This window comes from Camponotus vicinus, unplaced genomic scaffold (genome assembly GCF_025532165.1).
Source record: "Camponotus vicinus isolate PSW18456_S1 unplaced genomic scaffold, iyCamVici1.0 SCAF_8, whole genome shotgun sequence".
Classification (NCBI taxonomy): Eukaryota; Metazoa; Arthropoda; class Insecta; order Hymenoptera; family Formicidae; genus Camponotus; species Camponotus vicinus.
In genome coordinates, this window is record NW_028141980.1 from 1,622,501 (window position 1) to 1,639,611 (window position 17,111).

Below are 17,111 nucleotides of genomic sequence, written 5' to 3' on the forward strand. Positions count from 1 at the left end.
AATTTTTAATAAAATGTTATCAAAAATTTGATTATTTATTTCATTAAAATTGACCGATTTATGTCGTGTTTGGTGTCATTTTAATCGCAAAAATCTCATTAATTTATTGCAATTATTTTCAAATCGAAAAAGTGCGAAATAAAAATTTTAATTTTTACGATTTAAAACCCTAACAGTTGTTATAGATAAGGAAAGGTCTCTGATCGAAGCGAGAGCGAGAAGGAGTAAGGAGTAAGTGAGATGACGAGACATGAAAGAGTTCCGAAGTCTCGCTCGCCAGGCTCACTTTTTCTTATCTTCATATGTATACATGTTAACTTACTGTGGAAAATAAAATTTTTATATTTCGTATTTTTTCGATTTGAAAATAATTGCAATGGATTGCAGTGGATATGAGATTTTTGCGATTAAAATGACACCAAACATGACATAAATCGATCATTTTTAATTAAATTAATTATTAAATTTTAATTATATATTTAATTAAAAATGATCGATTTATGTCATGTTTGGTGTCATTTTAATCGCAAAAATCTCATTAATCCATTGCAATTATTTTCAGATCGAAAAAATGCGAAATATAAAAATTTTATTTTTCACAAGAAGTTGACATGTATACATATGAAGATAAGAAAAAGCGGGCCTGGCGAGACTTCGGAACTCTTTCATGACTCGTCATCTCGCTTGTTCCTTACTTCTTCTGGCTCTCGCTTCGAATCGGAGACTTTTCCTTATCTATAACAACTGTTAGAGATTTCGTAAAATCATATTGTTTCTTTCCCTCTTGCATGCGTGTAACAATAATTTATATATACGCATTATTATTATTGTGTTCCCTCTCATATTTTTTCTTTCGTTTTCTCGATCATATGCTCATTCTGTCTCTTTTTAATTTCTCGCTCATTACATATCGCCTAGCTTCATGCTTCACACATACACGGTTACACATGTTGCGTTTCTCTCTCTCTCTCTCTCTCTCTCTCTCTCTGTCTCTGTTTATTTGCTCGGTATTATATTCTTTCATTCGCTCATGTCACTTTTACTGTTTTGATTCTTGTTTCTTTATATGAAAATAGTTTTTTATGTGTATGCATTTTTATTCTATAATAAATATAAAATATTTGTCTCTTTTTCTCTCTGTTTTGTTATAATAAATACATCTATATAATAGAATTTATATATATTTTTTACATTTACAGTAGAATAATCTTTATGATAATTGATCACAATTTACAACTATTTACCAAGAATAAAGTTTAGTAAAATCAATTTACATCAAATATGTATATAAATAAAATCACTACTACGAGTTACCTCGACATATGATATAATAATGAAATTTACAAATTTTATTGTAGGAAAATTTTGTTTTTTTGACAAATATAGACTAATTCTTATAAATTATAAATACATACTTATCAGTTATAAGAATCATGTGACTATTATTATGGTATTGTATGAAATAAATAATTGAAATAAACTTGTATGTACTTGTTTTATGAAACATGTATAAGATTATTCAATTTTATGATTCTTATAGCGGATAAGTATGTATTTATAATTTATAAGAACTAGTCTATATTTGTCAAAAAAATAAAATTTTCCTACAATAAAATTTGCAAATTTCATTATTATATCATATGTCGAGGAAATTCGTAGTAGTGATTTTATTAATATACATATTTGATGTAAATTGATCTTACTAAACTTTATTCTTGGTAAATAGTTGTAAATTGTAATCAATTATCATAAAAATTATTCTTATTGTAAATGTAAAAAATATATATAAATTGTATTGTATAGGTGTATTTATTATAACAAAACAGAGAGAAAGAGAGACAAATATTTTATATTTATTATAGAATAAAAATGCATACATATAAAAAACTTATTTTCATATAGAGAAACGAGAACCAAAAAAATAAAAGTGACATGAGCGAATGAAAGAATATCATACCGAGCAAATAAACAGAGACAGAGAGAGAGAGAGAGAGAGAGAGAGAGAAACGCAACATGTGTAACCGTGTATGTGTGAAGCATGAAGCTGAGCGATATATAATGAGCGGAGAAATTAGAAAGAGACAGAATGAGCATATGATTGAGAAAACGAAAGAAAAAATACGAGAGGGAATGTAATAATAATAATGCATATATATAAATTATTGTCACACGCATGAAAGAGGGAAAGAGACAATACGATATTTTGTCTGTCCTTGTCGATAACAGATTGCAGTTCCATCTATCATACTATCCGTCAACTAATTTTGCTCTGTTTTACTCTTTTGATCGATTTTAATCTTTTCATCGATTCTGTCATACACGCGCACGCATGTACACTAAACGGTTCGATCAAAAATCTTTTTATATATGTAAGCTTCTAAGATCATTTCTTTTACTTCTGTATTATTCTTTCATGTTATCCCAAGTGAGAGCGCTGTGTCTTTTACACAGACAAACTGCAAAACTTATATATTAAAGCAATATTGTTACGACGTAATGCAAGAAGTCGGTAACACGACTGTAGTAATTAACACAATTATAAGTAACTTTTCTTGGTTTTTTGTATGAAGTTATAGGGCCCGCACTTCGTTATTCTTAGTATTTTAATTGTGGAAAAGGATTTATCGATCTGTGTAGCCAATAAAAAGATTAATGATCGAACTGATTCTTCGCATCTTGTCGGTAAAAAAGTCGACTTTAGGATCCCCTTAATAATGAAAATCCACTTCCACTATTTTTGGATAATTACTCGCAGAAAGAAGTGAAAGCGAACATGATAAAAAGGCGAGTAAAAACGCAAAAAAAGTCTGCTCCTCAAAAAGTGTATAATGAAGATGAATTCTCCGAAATTGAAAAATTAAAAAAAGAAAATTTGAGACTGAAAAAACTTCTTATGGAGAGGAAGAGAAAACAAAAAAATATGACTGTTATGTTGAAACATCGCAATATTGCAATTCGGAAAAACAAGAACGTTTGCAAACACAGTCTAAATGAATTTTTAAATGGAAAGAAATGTTTAAAACCAGTTGCGAGAACTATGATAAAACTTCAGTTACATAAGGGGCGAAAAGAATATACAAAAGAAGAAAAAGATTTAGCAAAACAAATGTTTTATTATTCCGCAAGTGGATATTCACGGATGAGAAAGGCTGGACTAAATCTCCCATCAGAATCTTCTGTCAGAAATTGGATATCTGAAACAGAAATTCGACCAGGATTTTGCGAAGAAATATTTTATAAAATTCGAGAAAATTTGTTCAAATTACCACCTTCTCAAAGAGTTGGCTGTTTAAAATTCGATGAGATGTCAATTAAAAAATTTGAAGAATACAGTCGAAAATATGATATCATCGAAGGATTAGTAGATCTCGGACCCCTGGGACGACGCGATGAACCAGCGGGACATATTCTACTATTTTGCCTTGATAGCATTAATGCGGAAAATCCTTGGCGGCAAATAGTAGCATACTTTTTGACTGGAAAAAGTTCAACACATAAGGAGATTATTGAACTCACCGAGATATGTTTACAAAAATTGAAAGATGTAGGAGCAAATGTGCAGATAATTACATGTGACCAAGGTGGAGCAAATAGAAAAGCTTTTAATATTTGGAAAATTTCTCCACATGAACCGTCTTTTCAATTGAACAATGAAACTTATTTTGCTTCTTTTGATTGGCCTCATCTTATCAAGCGGTTGATTAGCCAATTGAGATCTCATAAGTATATTTATGTGAATGGCGAAATCATTATGTTTTCATGACTTATTTGCAACATGGCAAATTGACAGAAAATTAAATACTTCAAATTTATTGAATCACATTACCTACGTGCATTTTTATCCAAACAATTTTGAAGTTATGAATGTGAAAAGAGCATTTCAAATGTTAAGTGCAAGATTTGCTGCAGCAATATCAACAGCAGGGCAAAGCAATACATTAAAAAGTTCTTCATGGAAAGCATCTGCAGAATTTGTTTACAAAATGAATAAAGTAATAGATGCTATGAATGTATATCATTTAAATAATTGGAAAGGAGAAAAGGGTCCGTTATCAGATAATAATGCAATGGTTGAAGAATTATTAACGTCTTTCGTTGAATGGTGTTCAAAGTGGAGTACTTCCCCCAACAAGATATCGAGATCTCCGTGCTTTGATGGAATGATTACGACCGTGAAAGCAATTTTATCAATGTATCGTTCTATTAAACAACACTATCCGGATTTCAAGCTTGCCACTGCACTATGCAACCAAGATTCTGTAGAACATACATTTGGAAAAATAAGAGGACGCGGAGGATTCAACCGTAATCCAACTGCTAGAATAGTACGGTTAACGTTGCGGCATATTTTATCAAGTGGATATATTTATGGAAGCGACAGAGGAAATGTAACCTGTTCGAAGAAACGTTTCCATTAACGGATAGTACATCGGTAGTTCGTGGTGAAATGGAAAATAACAATATTCCATTACAAGAAGAATTAACTTGTTTAACTGAAATGGATGACGACTGTGATAATCTCATCGCGACAGCCTTTGAAGAAATTACAAAATATTCAGAACAGAATTCCGACTATCTAGATAAAATAACAAAGACCAACAAGGAGAATTTACATTCAGAGGCATATGAAAGAAATGAAATTTCATATTTCGCAGGATATATTGCTCGCTACGGTTATATACAAGAATACAAAGTACGACAGCTGCCGTGAAAAAAATTTGAAAACCGATGGAAGAATTAAACGACAATGAAATCTATATTTAGCTACGTGAATATGAACATCAAGACGAAGATGATCCTGAAATAGAATGGTTATCAAGACCAACGGATTAATTTTTGAATATTATTACTCTACAACTTGAAGCAATAAATTCATGTTACAAGACGTATTGGTATTTCAAAGATGTGAAGAAAAAGCTCCTTGAGATTTGTGTAAAGCACGTCCAGCATGCTGATGAAGATTGGTTCAACCAGACCAACGAATGTTATTCACATAGAATTCAAATGTTAGACTTTATGTTAAGAGTCAAGATATATGCAATTACAAAAAAGAATAACAATGGAGGAAGAGAAGGAATAAATACAATATCTGGAAGATCAAAAGAAATAAAGACAAAATGTCAAAAACTAAAGAACATAAAACATATGTAAAATCACCATTACTACGTATATAAAAAGATCGCGGCTCTTCGAGCAGTACGATCTGACTTATTTTACACACATTTATTCGCGGCATTTAATGCGGAACGAGTAAAACGATCGCGGTTCTTCGAGCGGTACGATCTGATTATTTTACACACATTTACTCGCGGCATTTAATGCGGAACGAGTAAAACGATCGCGGTTCTTCGAGCGGTACGATCTGACTATTTTACATTTACTCGCGGCATTTAATGCGGAACGAGTAAAAAATATGTAAAAATTCACAGCCTTATGGCGGATCGAATAAATTGGGAGACAGTTAACTCGAAATTTTTTTAAATTAAAACATAATTTTTTACTTTTTTTTATATATTAATTTTAAATGCAAGATATTTACATTTTTATATTTTTTATTAGCAAATATTATGTTTATATTTTTAAGAATTCTGAGTTATGTGTCAATTGGCCTCCACGTGGTGTCTCCTGGAAATGCTCTATAAGTAGCTAACAATTGACACTAAGATTATTGTGTGTGTGCGCATAAAATTACATATAAATATATATATATATATTCATATATATACATACACACATTATTATATTTTAGTTATTTTATTTTATTATTTTATTGCACTTTATATTATTATTTTATTTTAATATGTATTGTACAATGTTATTTTTACAAATATGAAAATGTGATTTTAGAAAGTAAGCAATATGTCTTACATGTTCACATATAAAACAGATTGTTTAATTTTAAATATCACATTTTTATTTATTTGTAAAAATAACACTTTACAATACATATTTAAAATAAAATAATAATATGAAGATTATAAAGTGCAATAAAATAATAAAATAAAATAACTAAAATAATCAGTGTTTTCTAAATATAATATTATACTACAAAATAAAATTACTTTTATTAAATTTTTATAAGTTTATTAAATTTTAATATTATTCTTATAAATCTAATTTTGTGTTTTTATTTGACTAGAAAAAATTATAAAAAAATTATAAAAAACAAAGAATAAAAAAAATAAATATTATATTATTATAAAAAAATTAAAAATTGTAATTAAAAATTATATTTCCGCGGCCTCTTCCTCTTCCTACTCCTCCTCTTCTAAAAAATCTCCCTCCTTTTCTCAAACCTCTTCCTCCTCTGCTTTCCATTCTTCCTCTCTCTCTACGTGCAGACCATTTATATCTATAAAACATATGAGAGAAACATATTATAGCTTGATAAATAGAGAAATATAATTATTTTATATATTTAAACACACACACGCGCTCTCTCTCTCTCTCTCTCTCTCTCTCTCTCTCTCTCTCTCTCTCTCTCTCACGCACGCACGCATAAAATAACAAATACATTCTCATATATTAATATACATATATAAATCCGAAATTTAATAAATATACTTCGCATCACGTTCGGCGCGCCTTACACCAGCCCGACGCTGCGTGTGGGATGATGCATCCTTTTCGTGCTGCTGTTTCTCTGCATCATCTTCTTCTGCATCGTACATATCATCAGCAGAAAAAAAGCTGAAAAAATAAATATATAAATATAATATATATTTGTGCGTGTGCGTGTGTGCGTGCGTGCATGTGTAACTTTAATATACAAATAATATTTTAAATATATATATATATATATATATATATATATATATATATATGTATATATATATATATATATATATATGTGTGTATATATATATATATATATATATATATATATATATTACATATGTGATAGAACAATAAATACCTTTCATCGTTATCTGCTTCCTCATCAGTATTATTTTCTTCTAAAATTTTTTCTAATTCCTATTTTTTTATTTTTTCTTCTTTTTCGATTAACTTTTCTAACTTTCTTTTTGTTTGTTCTTTGTCCATTCTGTAATAAAAAAAATCATTACGTTCGTGTAAATGTTTAATGTTTTATATGTACATATATCCCAGCAAACACTAATAAATAAAAATAATATATCGTAGCCAGATTACAAAATCCGTCGTTTTATAAAACGTCTAGACATTTTATAAAGTGCGGTCACATTCTCAAGTTATAGTTAAAAATGTTTTACAATCTGGCTAAGAGAGAATTTTAGTCATTTTATAAAACGTTTACAAGAGACTAATTGCCACATTGTCAAACGCAACGATTTGTACATCATTTTAGATTTATTATTTTTTATAAAACGATGGATTTTGTAATCTGGCTAAGACATTTATAACATCTATACAATGTTCTACGTACAAGGCATGTTGCATTTCCACGTACATTGCAATTAGATTGTTGATTGAGTAATTATAATATATGAATGTTCTTATTTTAAGTTTGGATAATAATATACATAGAGATTCTTCACACACACGCACGTACGCACGCACACACACACGCACGCACGCACGCGTATACAGGGTGTTCGGAAATTTAATCGACAAATTTTCCGAGATTGTCGGGGGCACCATAAGAATCATTTTTTGCAAATGAACCTGGGGTCGGAAACGTGTCATTACATCGCTACGGCATACGGAGTGTTCGAAAGAGTCGGGACGTCGAAATATCACAAAAAATAGAAGTTTTACAAAAAATTGTTTCAAACAAAAGTTGTAGGGTTAAAAAGGTCTATTTACTGGCGCCATGTGTTTGACCATGGATGGCGTCGCCAAGGTCACGACAAGGCCACCTTGAATTTTTGAAATGGAACCCTCCACTTTTTATTGCATATTAGAAATCAGAAATAAAATACTTTATTTTCTAGATGATGATTTCAATCGGATACGTGCTTTAACAACAGTGCATAGTACTGTTTGGAGTACAAACTCAAGTCTACAAAAAAATGAAGGTTTTTATTTGCTCGAATGTCTGTAATAAAAAATGGCCCAAAATATCATACGCATCGGTCAGTTATAAAAGTAGATCCACCATCATTTACCACTTCTACCTTCATTCGCGGATAATAATACGATACAGTCGTCGACTTATCAGGAAAAACTTTATAACTTCAATAACTTCGAAACGGCTTACTTAAAGTTGGTAAAATTAGTGCTTTGAAAAGGTCTCGAGAAAGGCTACAAGAATATGCAATAAAAAGTGGAGAGTTCTATTTCAAAAATTCAAGGTGGTCTTGTCGTGACCTTGGCGACGCCATCCAAGGTCAAACACATGGCGCCAGTAAATAGACCTTTCTACACCCTACAACTTTTGTTTGAAACAATTTTTTGTAAAATTTCTATTTTTTGTGATATTTCGAGGTCCCGACTCTTTCGAACACTCCGTATGCCGTAGCGATGTAATGACACGTTTCCGACCCCAAATTCATTTGCAAAAAATGATTCTTATGATGCCTCCGACAATCTCTGAAAATTTGTCGATTGAATTTCCGAACACCCTGTATATGTAAATGGAAATATATAATATTAATTAATTACTACTTATTCAACTTCTAACTAATCAATCTTCTACAACTCAAAATTTCTTCTGCTGGCTGATGCGAATCGTTTCACAGTCTCGAATAAACTGGCAAGCGGAATGCCAGCTATTATACACTTATACACTTTTATATGATATATATATTTTACGATTTCTTTCCGAATCGTTTGTGACTTGCCGCTTGCCGAGTATGAAAGCGCGAAAGGTGACACCTCGTGCTTGCCGTCGCACGGGTCCACGAGACGCTCATCGTTGGTGAGACAAAGTCAGAGCGATGGATTGTTAGTCTTTGTCAGACTAACTCATCTGTCTGCTTTATCTTGAGAACGTAGTTAGTAGTTACTGCATTGGCCACTATTACGGTATGGCGCTGAAATCAATGAGAAATGGCGGTCCAGTCTTTATTCAGGCCTTTGGCTATCTGTCTATTAATCTGTGGTTTCGAGCGTTCGCTCAGTGGTCCCCTTTTCGGTAAAGAAATCTAATCCTTTTTACACGGGGTGGAACCAATGCACGACCTTTAAGAGGATGCTGGAGCGACGGCCGAACTCCGACGGGTAGGCGCCCTCATTTTAACATAACTAAAAGCGTCGGTATATTACCAACACTTATAATTACGTTACCGACAGTATTATCTGGGGTAATAGGACACATGCATGCATTAGAAAGAGCAATAAAATATAAATTTTTTTTGCATTGTGTTTGATATATTGATGCAACAAATGTGTTGGATTTCTACTGCTATAACATCTCGCACAAACGATTGTAGAGCACAAATCTGTATTTGTCGCATATATATTTTGAACACACTGCTATATTTGCTCTCATTAGTCATATATATATATATATATATATATATATATATATATGAATATTTATACATAACACACAGAAATATACAATATTACATTAAAACACAATTTGCATAATATATTATGTATTATGTATTATTAGCTTTTGATTATAGCGATTTAGCAAACATGTCGTGCATAAATTGTAATTTGTAGAGTTACATACAAAAATTCTTTTTATTGTATATAACTGTGTATACATATTAAAAAGGATTTTTGTATGTAACTTTCTACGAATTACAATTTATGCACGACATCCCACACAGCACAAATGACTATTTGCCGACTGATAGTCGACATTTTTTAGTCAACTTAAAGTCGTCTTTTTAAGTCGACGTTTAGTCAATTATTTCTAGTACGGTTTATTGTCGACTTTAACTGTCGACTATGAGTCGACTGGTTGAAATAACAGTCCAGCGCATGCGATTTGTGTTAACTCATAGGCGATTAGCTAGCTGATTGGTCCCGGTGTAGTGACGCCATTAAGCGTAGTCGATAGATGTTTTTTGTCGTTTCCTCTTTGTGTCCGATCCGGTGATCGAAAAACAGCAGCAGCGGAGAAATAGAGGTAATTATAATCAAAGATAATCTTATTTAGTTTTAATTATAAATATATAAAATAAAGGATTAGAGTAATTATTCAGTTTAGGCGACGAACTGTTCGTTTTGTTACTGTAAGATATAGGTTAACCTATATCTTTCTGGCTGTTTTACGATACCACATGGGTGGTATGAGCTAGCCGGCGAGTGCGTTTTAACGGCAGTACCGCCAGACAATGATAGATAAACGTAAAATTCAGACGTGTGTGAGAGATATGCAAAGAATATATAAGAACGACATGCCAAAAACTTTTATCGAACAAGAAAGTGACGCACGTGAAAGTGTGGCACGTGTTGAATTATTATTTCGATATTCTTTCTTCCTGCTCTCAAGAATCATAATAAGTTCAGGCTTTATCAAGTTTACATTTACAAGTTTACATTACATTATCGTGACGCTTTTTTCTGCCAGATTCGTTCATTTCGTGTAAAAATACGTCGAAAGTGCCTAATTTCATCAATTGTAAAGGTCGCTAAACTCAATAATTACCCAGTCGACACAATTACGTGTTCACTATATAACAGCTATACATTTCAATATCACATTTTATATAACGTGAAAGTTGCTGCAATGTTGTAGTTATATTATAATTTCGCCCCTTTTCAAAAGTAACGGTGATGATACATTTATGTTACAAATTCATAACCGAAAAACATAGTTGCTATATATATGTTACATACTTACTTGAAAATACTGCAACCAAGGAATAACATTAATGAAACTTATATAATACATAACATATATATAAATAAGATATATACCATTAATAAAACATATATATAACTTATACGTAAATAAGATATAATTGTAATAAGACGATGTAACGTTTATAAGGCTGATGGCAGAGAACAAGACGTAAGGGCTTACATCTGTCGTAGTCGTAGACATAAAGTAAAGCAGAACAAAACATATACGTATGTCGTGAGAGACTCTTGTGTGGATGCGGTTACATATACGCTTTTCTCTGCCTTACTTTACGTTAACAACTACGACAGATGTAAACGTTTACGTCTTGTTCTTTGCTATCAGCCTATTAAAGGAAAAATAATTGTTACGATGTTATTGATAAAATACTTTATTTCTTAAAATTTATAGTATTTTTTAAAAATACTTAAAATTATAATGCACAATATCAATATTAACATTGAGACATAATATAATTATCACAAACAAAAATTATTATATCATGAGAATTTCTTGTACTTAAGGCACTTAAGTATCACAATCAGAATACAATGTAATTAAAGAATAGTAACTCAACTTATCTATTGTTAATTTTTTAAAAAAGTGAAATCTGAAGAAATTATAAAAAAACAGAAAAATAATTATCATTACATTATTGCACGCTCTTCTTATCCTTGCTATCTATATATTTTTAATGTTGGTCCTTATTTTTTCTCGCAGCTCGTTGCTTTGCGAAGCGAAACCATTCTGCAGCAATGTCTTCAAATTCAATTTCTTTTAACAACTCATGAGACGAAGCAACGGCTTCGTTAATTTCTGTAATTATTCGTAAATCATTAACCTAACCTAACCTAACAGTATAATTGTTTTTCTTCCCTTTCCATGAACAAAGTTTAGCACACTCATCGGAGAAAACTTTTCTTAAAATCCTATGAATATTATCTTTCGCTGTGTGTCCTCCAACATTGGCAATAAAATTTCTCTGAAAAAAATATTTTTGGATTGTTTGTTGTTATTTATCATTCAATTATTATAAAAAATATACTTATATACTGAGAAAGAGCTGAATTGTCAGTTGTGATAAGTTGTTCGAAATTAGCAACGTTTTGAAGGTCTTTTAATGGCAAGAACGGATCTAACAATTGATGTCGTATTCCCTCAGGAGGTGTTACACGTTTGCGCTCCATTGTACGTAATCTTTCGTCAATATTTTTTAATGTGATAAGGAGCGAAGCATGCATACGACATATTGAAGCACATTGCTCTAAAAATTAAAAAAAAAACAAAATATATAATTTAAGTTATATAATATAATTTTATATATAAAAGAAAATCGATTAATACCCGATTTTGTCATCGTCACTTAAACCTTAACTTGAATTTGTTTTTATTTTAATAGAATTTAAAATCAGGTTAAGGTTTAATCGATGTTGGTGAAATCAGGCATAAACCGTATTTTTCAAATAACTTAGTTTTTATAAAACATGAATAGCAATAAAGTTAATGAATTCAGTTTTACTTTAAAAAACAATAAATTAAGACAATATTAGTTAATTAGAAATATTAATATAACTACTGTAATTTTAAAAAATTAATTTAAGTATAATATATAAAACTAATTGAGTAAATCATACTATTAAAAGAGAGAAGAAAAATCATAGTCGAAATAATAACTAGACTGTCTAACTATTGTTGCTTTCTAACAAATTCAATGATACTTTTATGAAATTGAATAACGTGTCGTATACTGTTATACAGAATGGTACAGTTTTAAAAAAACTTAAAAGATAATTTTCCAATTTATAAAAAGTGAAATATTTAAATATATAAATGGTACAATGTGTTAAAAGTTTACATGAAATTCATAATAAATTTTTATTTAATATCAAATTTAGATATACCTTTAATGATAGTAATATCTTGTGCTATTTGTAACATTTCGTTATTGAGATCCGGTTTACTAACACATGGTATTGAATTCGATGCTATAAAAAATATTAATAATATTTATTATAGAGATAACGTAATTTTTATTTATTATAAATATTTATTATATAAGTAAACATTAACAAATAATAATAAACTTACATGCAAGTTACAATTTTTTACTGAACAATGTAACTGTTACAAACAACACATGTTACATTATTGAGTAGGAAATTGTAACTTGCATATAAGTTTATTGTTGCTTGGTGTTTACTTGATAAACTATTATTGAGTTTAACTTACCTGCAGTAGCTTCTACAATATTTAAATTTGCATCAATAACAATGTCATAGTCCGTTAAAAAATTTGAAGTTAAACTGGGTGGTAAGGTAATGACGCTTTTGACAGTTGCTAAAATTATATTAAAAATTGCAGTTTGAATAAATATATTTGTGTTATATCAATATAAGTAATAAATACGTACGTTTTGAGTATTCATTTTGTTTCTTAGTTTTATTACTTTTATTAGTATTATCTTTTTTCTTTATTGTTTCTGGCGAAGAACTATATCTGGTGTTATCGAATTTCGTTCGACGGCCTTTCCCAAGAACTTCATCATCCGTAGTTTTATACATAGGATCTTCCGATATTTTTCTTGCTTTTTCTCAAGTATCTGTAAAATAATTTTAGTTTCACACAATTGCATCTTCTTTTTCTACTTCTTTATTATGTTGGTAAAATATTTGTTACTTTACCGCAATAGGTTTCTATTTCAACCTCGCACAATTGCCACGATGCAGCATCCGGCATTGTGCGATTTGCTATATAAGACGTGACATTTTTTATTTTTATTGGCCACCAACAGAAAATTTTGCTTTCTTCCTCGTATAACCAATTACTTGGGGCTTCAGAAAATGTATCGTTTTCTAAGAAACGCACAACGGCGTATGGCTTGTTATTAACCATGGTTTATATAAAATCTACACAACAGCTGCATTTAAAAAACAACAGAAAGTTTATCGTATCCAATTTATTAACAATTATTATAAAACGTAACTTGTTTAGTTATGATAGGTATGTATCATAGGCAATAAAACATGTGTTCCAATACCGCTTTCTATTGTAAGTAGTAAACATTTTGTAATAATATCTGCTGGCTTAATAATAAAATAATCAGAAACATTGTTAGTAGAGACAATTGATATTCCTAATATATTTGAATTACATGGCAAATGAAAAAAAGGTTTTGGAGAGAGAAATTGTGACACTTTCAACTCTATTGTACTGTTGTCCCCATCAATTTCAATGTTAGTTGTATAAATGTCATGTACAATAATATTATATCCATTCTTTAAACGACAACAATTATCGGGTTGATGTCTAGATATCATAAAAGTACGATACTGTATAGATTTTATAATAGTTTCATATGTGTGGGGATGGAAAACCGGTCGGTAAAAAGTAAAGAGGAGAGAGCTTGCGAGAGAGCGCCCGCGGCGTATGTATGCGTGTATGTGAGAGGGGGAGACAAGTTCGAGAAAGCAGAGTAAGAGACCGCGAAACCGTAAGGTTGCGAACGTGACGTGAGCTGTGTGTAATCGGCACTTTTATTTAAATATATATATAACTATCTTTTAATATCTTGACGCGACTGTGTTCTGTTTGCTTCCCTCCCCGATTAAATTCAACACTTGGGGGCTCAGCCGGGATAACAGCAAATAACGAGAGCGATTGAAACAATCGAGAAGGAAAGCGGACATCCTAGTTCTGCAGTAATAGGAGTCGTGCCGAGAAGAAGATGAAGTCATTGAGCGAACTCGGTGTAGCGGAGCTCAAAAATTTGCTAAAAGAAAGGAAACTATCTACAGCGGGAACGAAGGCAGAGCTGCTAATTCGCTTGCAAACCGCATGTCCTGATATAGCATCCATGATGGCGTCGCAAGAGGAGGTCGGCGAGGAGAGTGATCGCGAGCAGTCGGAAGCGGTGGATGTGGCAATGAGAGGTGCTGCAGGCGCAGCAAGCGCTGCATTGACGAGTTCTGTGACCGCGAGTGCAAATCAGAGAGAGATTGAATTGTACCGGAAGGAGAAGGAACTCATCGAAAAAGAGTTAGCGCTGGCCAAGAGAGAAATCGAGATCCTGCGACTGGCTCAGGCGTGTGGTGGCGCTGTCGCATATGGTGGCGCTGTCGCACAAGAAAGGATACGAGGTCGGTTACGAGCGAGCGTCGAACCTTCGAGAGGGTGCGCATACACAGAGAGGCGCTAGCGCAGAGGCGCAAGAATCGGCGTCTGGTGACCATCTTGTAAGGATGAATGACAATACACGAGGGACCACGCACGTTCAGAGGATTAATTTGACAAGCATTGCGGAGTTGCTCAAAACTTTTGACGGTACGCCCAGAGATTATGAAGCATGGGAAGGACAAATCAAGCTGTTGAGAGAAGTTTACCACCTGGATGACAATACGGCAAAAATCCTAGTAGGTATGCGACTTAAAGGAAGAGCTTATGAATGGTTCCATTCCAAACCGGAGTATCTCAGATTAAGTTTCGACGAGCTTTTGAGGGAGCTACGACGAATGTTCCAGTTTCAACAAAGTAAAGTGACATTGCGCAAAAAATTTGAGGAGCGGTCATGGAATAAAGCTGAGTCTATTCATGAATATGTTCATGATAAGATTATTCTGGGAAACAAGATCTCTGTGCCGGACAATGAAATCCTAGAATACGTTATAGAGGGAATTCCTGACGTACAGCTGCGCGACCAAGCGCGCATACAATTATTTAACAACGTGGACGCTTTGTTACAGGCTTTCGAAAAAATCTCGTTGAGCGACAGAGTGAGTAGCGGTTCGAGTAAACAGGGAAAGGGCAACCTTAATCAAAAAATGAAAGAGAGCCATCAGAGATCTACAGGAAACCATCAAGGAGGAGATCGTCAGAAGTCGCTCAGACGTTGTTTCAACTGTGGCGAACATTCTCACGTAGGAGCTAAGTGTCCATCAAAATCGGAGGGAGTGAAGTGTTTCAAATGTGCTGAGCGAGGACATGTGGCATCGAAATGCACGAAAAAGAATGACATTGCGAAAAATGAGACTGCGAAAAGCGAAATAGTGAAAAGCGGCTGTGCGAAATTACAATCAGTAAACCAAAGATGTACCAAAAATGTTAGGTTAAGTAACACTAAAATATGCGCTCTCTTAGATACCGGTAGCGATATAAGTTTGTTGAGCGAGGCGAGATATGATGAATCAGATTTACCTTCGCTGAATAGGAACTTCATTGTTTTCCGTGGCATTGGCGCTAAAGATAATAGAACGTTAGGTTTTGTTGACACTACGTTAGAGGTCGATGATCATGCTTATATTGTTCATGTTCATGTAATTCCAGATAATGTAGCATTGCATGATTTCTTACTCGGTAATGATTTTATTGATCGCGTGGAATTGAATATCAAGGGTGGTAACGTGCGTATCAGTCCAATAGTGGAAGAGACACCCGGGGTGCTGAATATACGGGCGTTGAGCGACGTTCAGTTGGACTTCTCTACGTTAGCAAACCTCGAGCATAAAGAGAGGATAACCAAAATGGTATCAAATTATATTCCTAAACAAATGTACGAATCTGATCTTAAAATGTCAATTGTGGTTAAGGACGATGAGCCTGTCTATCAGAGGGCGAGGCGACTGTCGGCGTCTGAAAGAGAATTAGTCAACAAGCAAATTGACGAGTGGATTAGAGATGGTATAGTACAGCCGTCTATTTCTGAATATGCAAGTCCGATAGTTCTCGTTAAGAAAAGAGACGGATCTGTTAGAGTTTGCGTCGATTATAGAAATCTTAATAGAAAAATCGTGAAAGACCATTACCCTCTCCCTCTGATAGAGGATCAGCTTGATGCACTTCAAGGCGCCAGAGTATTTAGTACTTTAGATTTAAAAAACGGTTTCTTCCATGTGTCAGTAGAGGAGACTAGTCGGAAATATACGGCGTTCATTGTTCCCGATGGAATGTACGAGTTTCTGCGTGCGCCGTTTGGATTGTGCAATTCTCCAGCCATATTTCAAAAATATATAAATACGGTTTTTAAGAATCTTATCAGAGAACGCGTAGTCCTGGTGTATATGGATGATTTAATTGTCCCAGCGAACGATGTAGAAAGCGGAATAAATAGGCTTGAGTGTGTACTTCAAGTTGCTAGTGCAGCAGGATTGCAGATAAACTGGAAGAAGTGCGCATTTTTGCAGGCGGAAGTCGAGTTTCTGGGGCATATGGTTGCAAGCGGTACCATTCGACCGTCCGATCGTAAAACAGAAGCGGTCAAATGTTTTCCTGAACCGACTAATGTAAATCAATTGCAGAGATATATCGGATTGACTAGCTACTTTCGTAAATTTATCCGAGATTATGCAAACATTGCTCGTCCGTTGACTAATTTGTTAAAAGCTAATGTAAAATTTCA

The 17,111-nt window shown here is 32.7% G+C and overlaps 1 long non-coding RNA gene across 1 annotated transcript; it reads left to right on the top strand.

Moving 5' to 3' along the window:
* The first annotated feature begins 14,908 nt into the window (after positions 1-14,908).
* On the top strand, positions 14,909-15,548 carry LOC145975714 (uncharacterized). Its single transcript, XR_014440067.1, has 2 exons — positions 14,909-15,133; positions 15,460-15,548. It is a non-coding gene; the product is annotated as an uncharacterized LOC145975714 (long non-coding RNA).
* Positions 15,549-17,111: the final 1,563 nt, after the last annotated feature.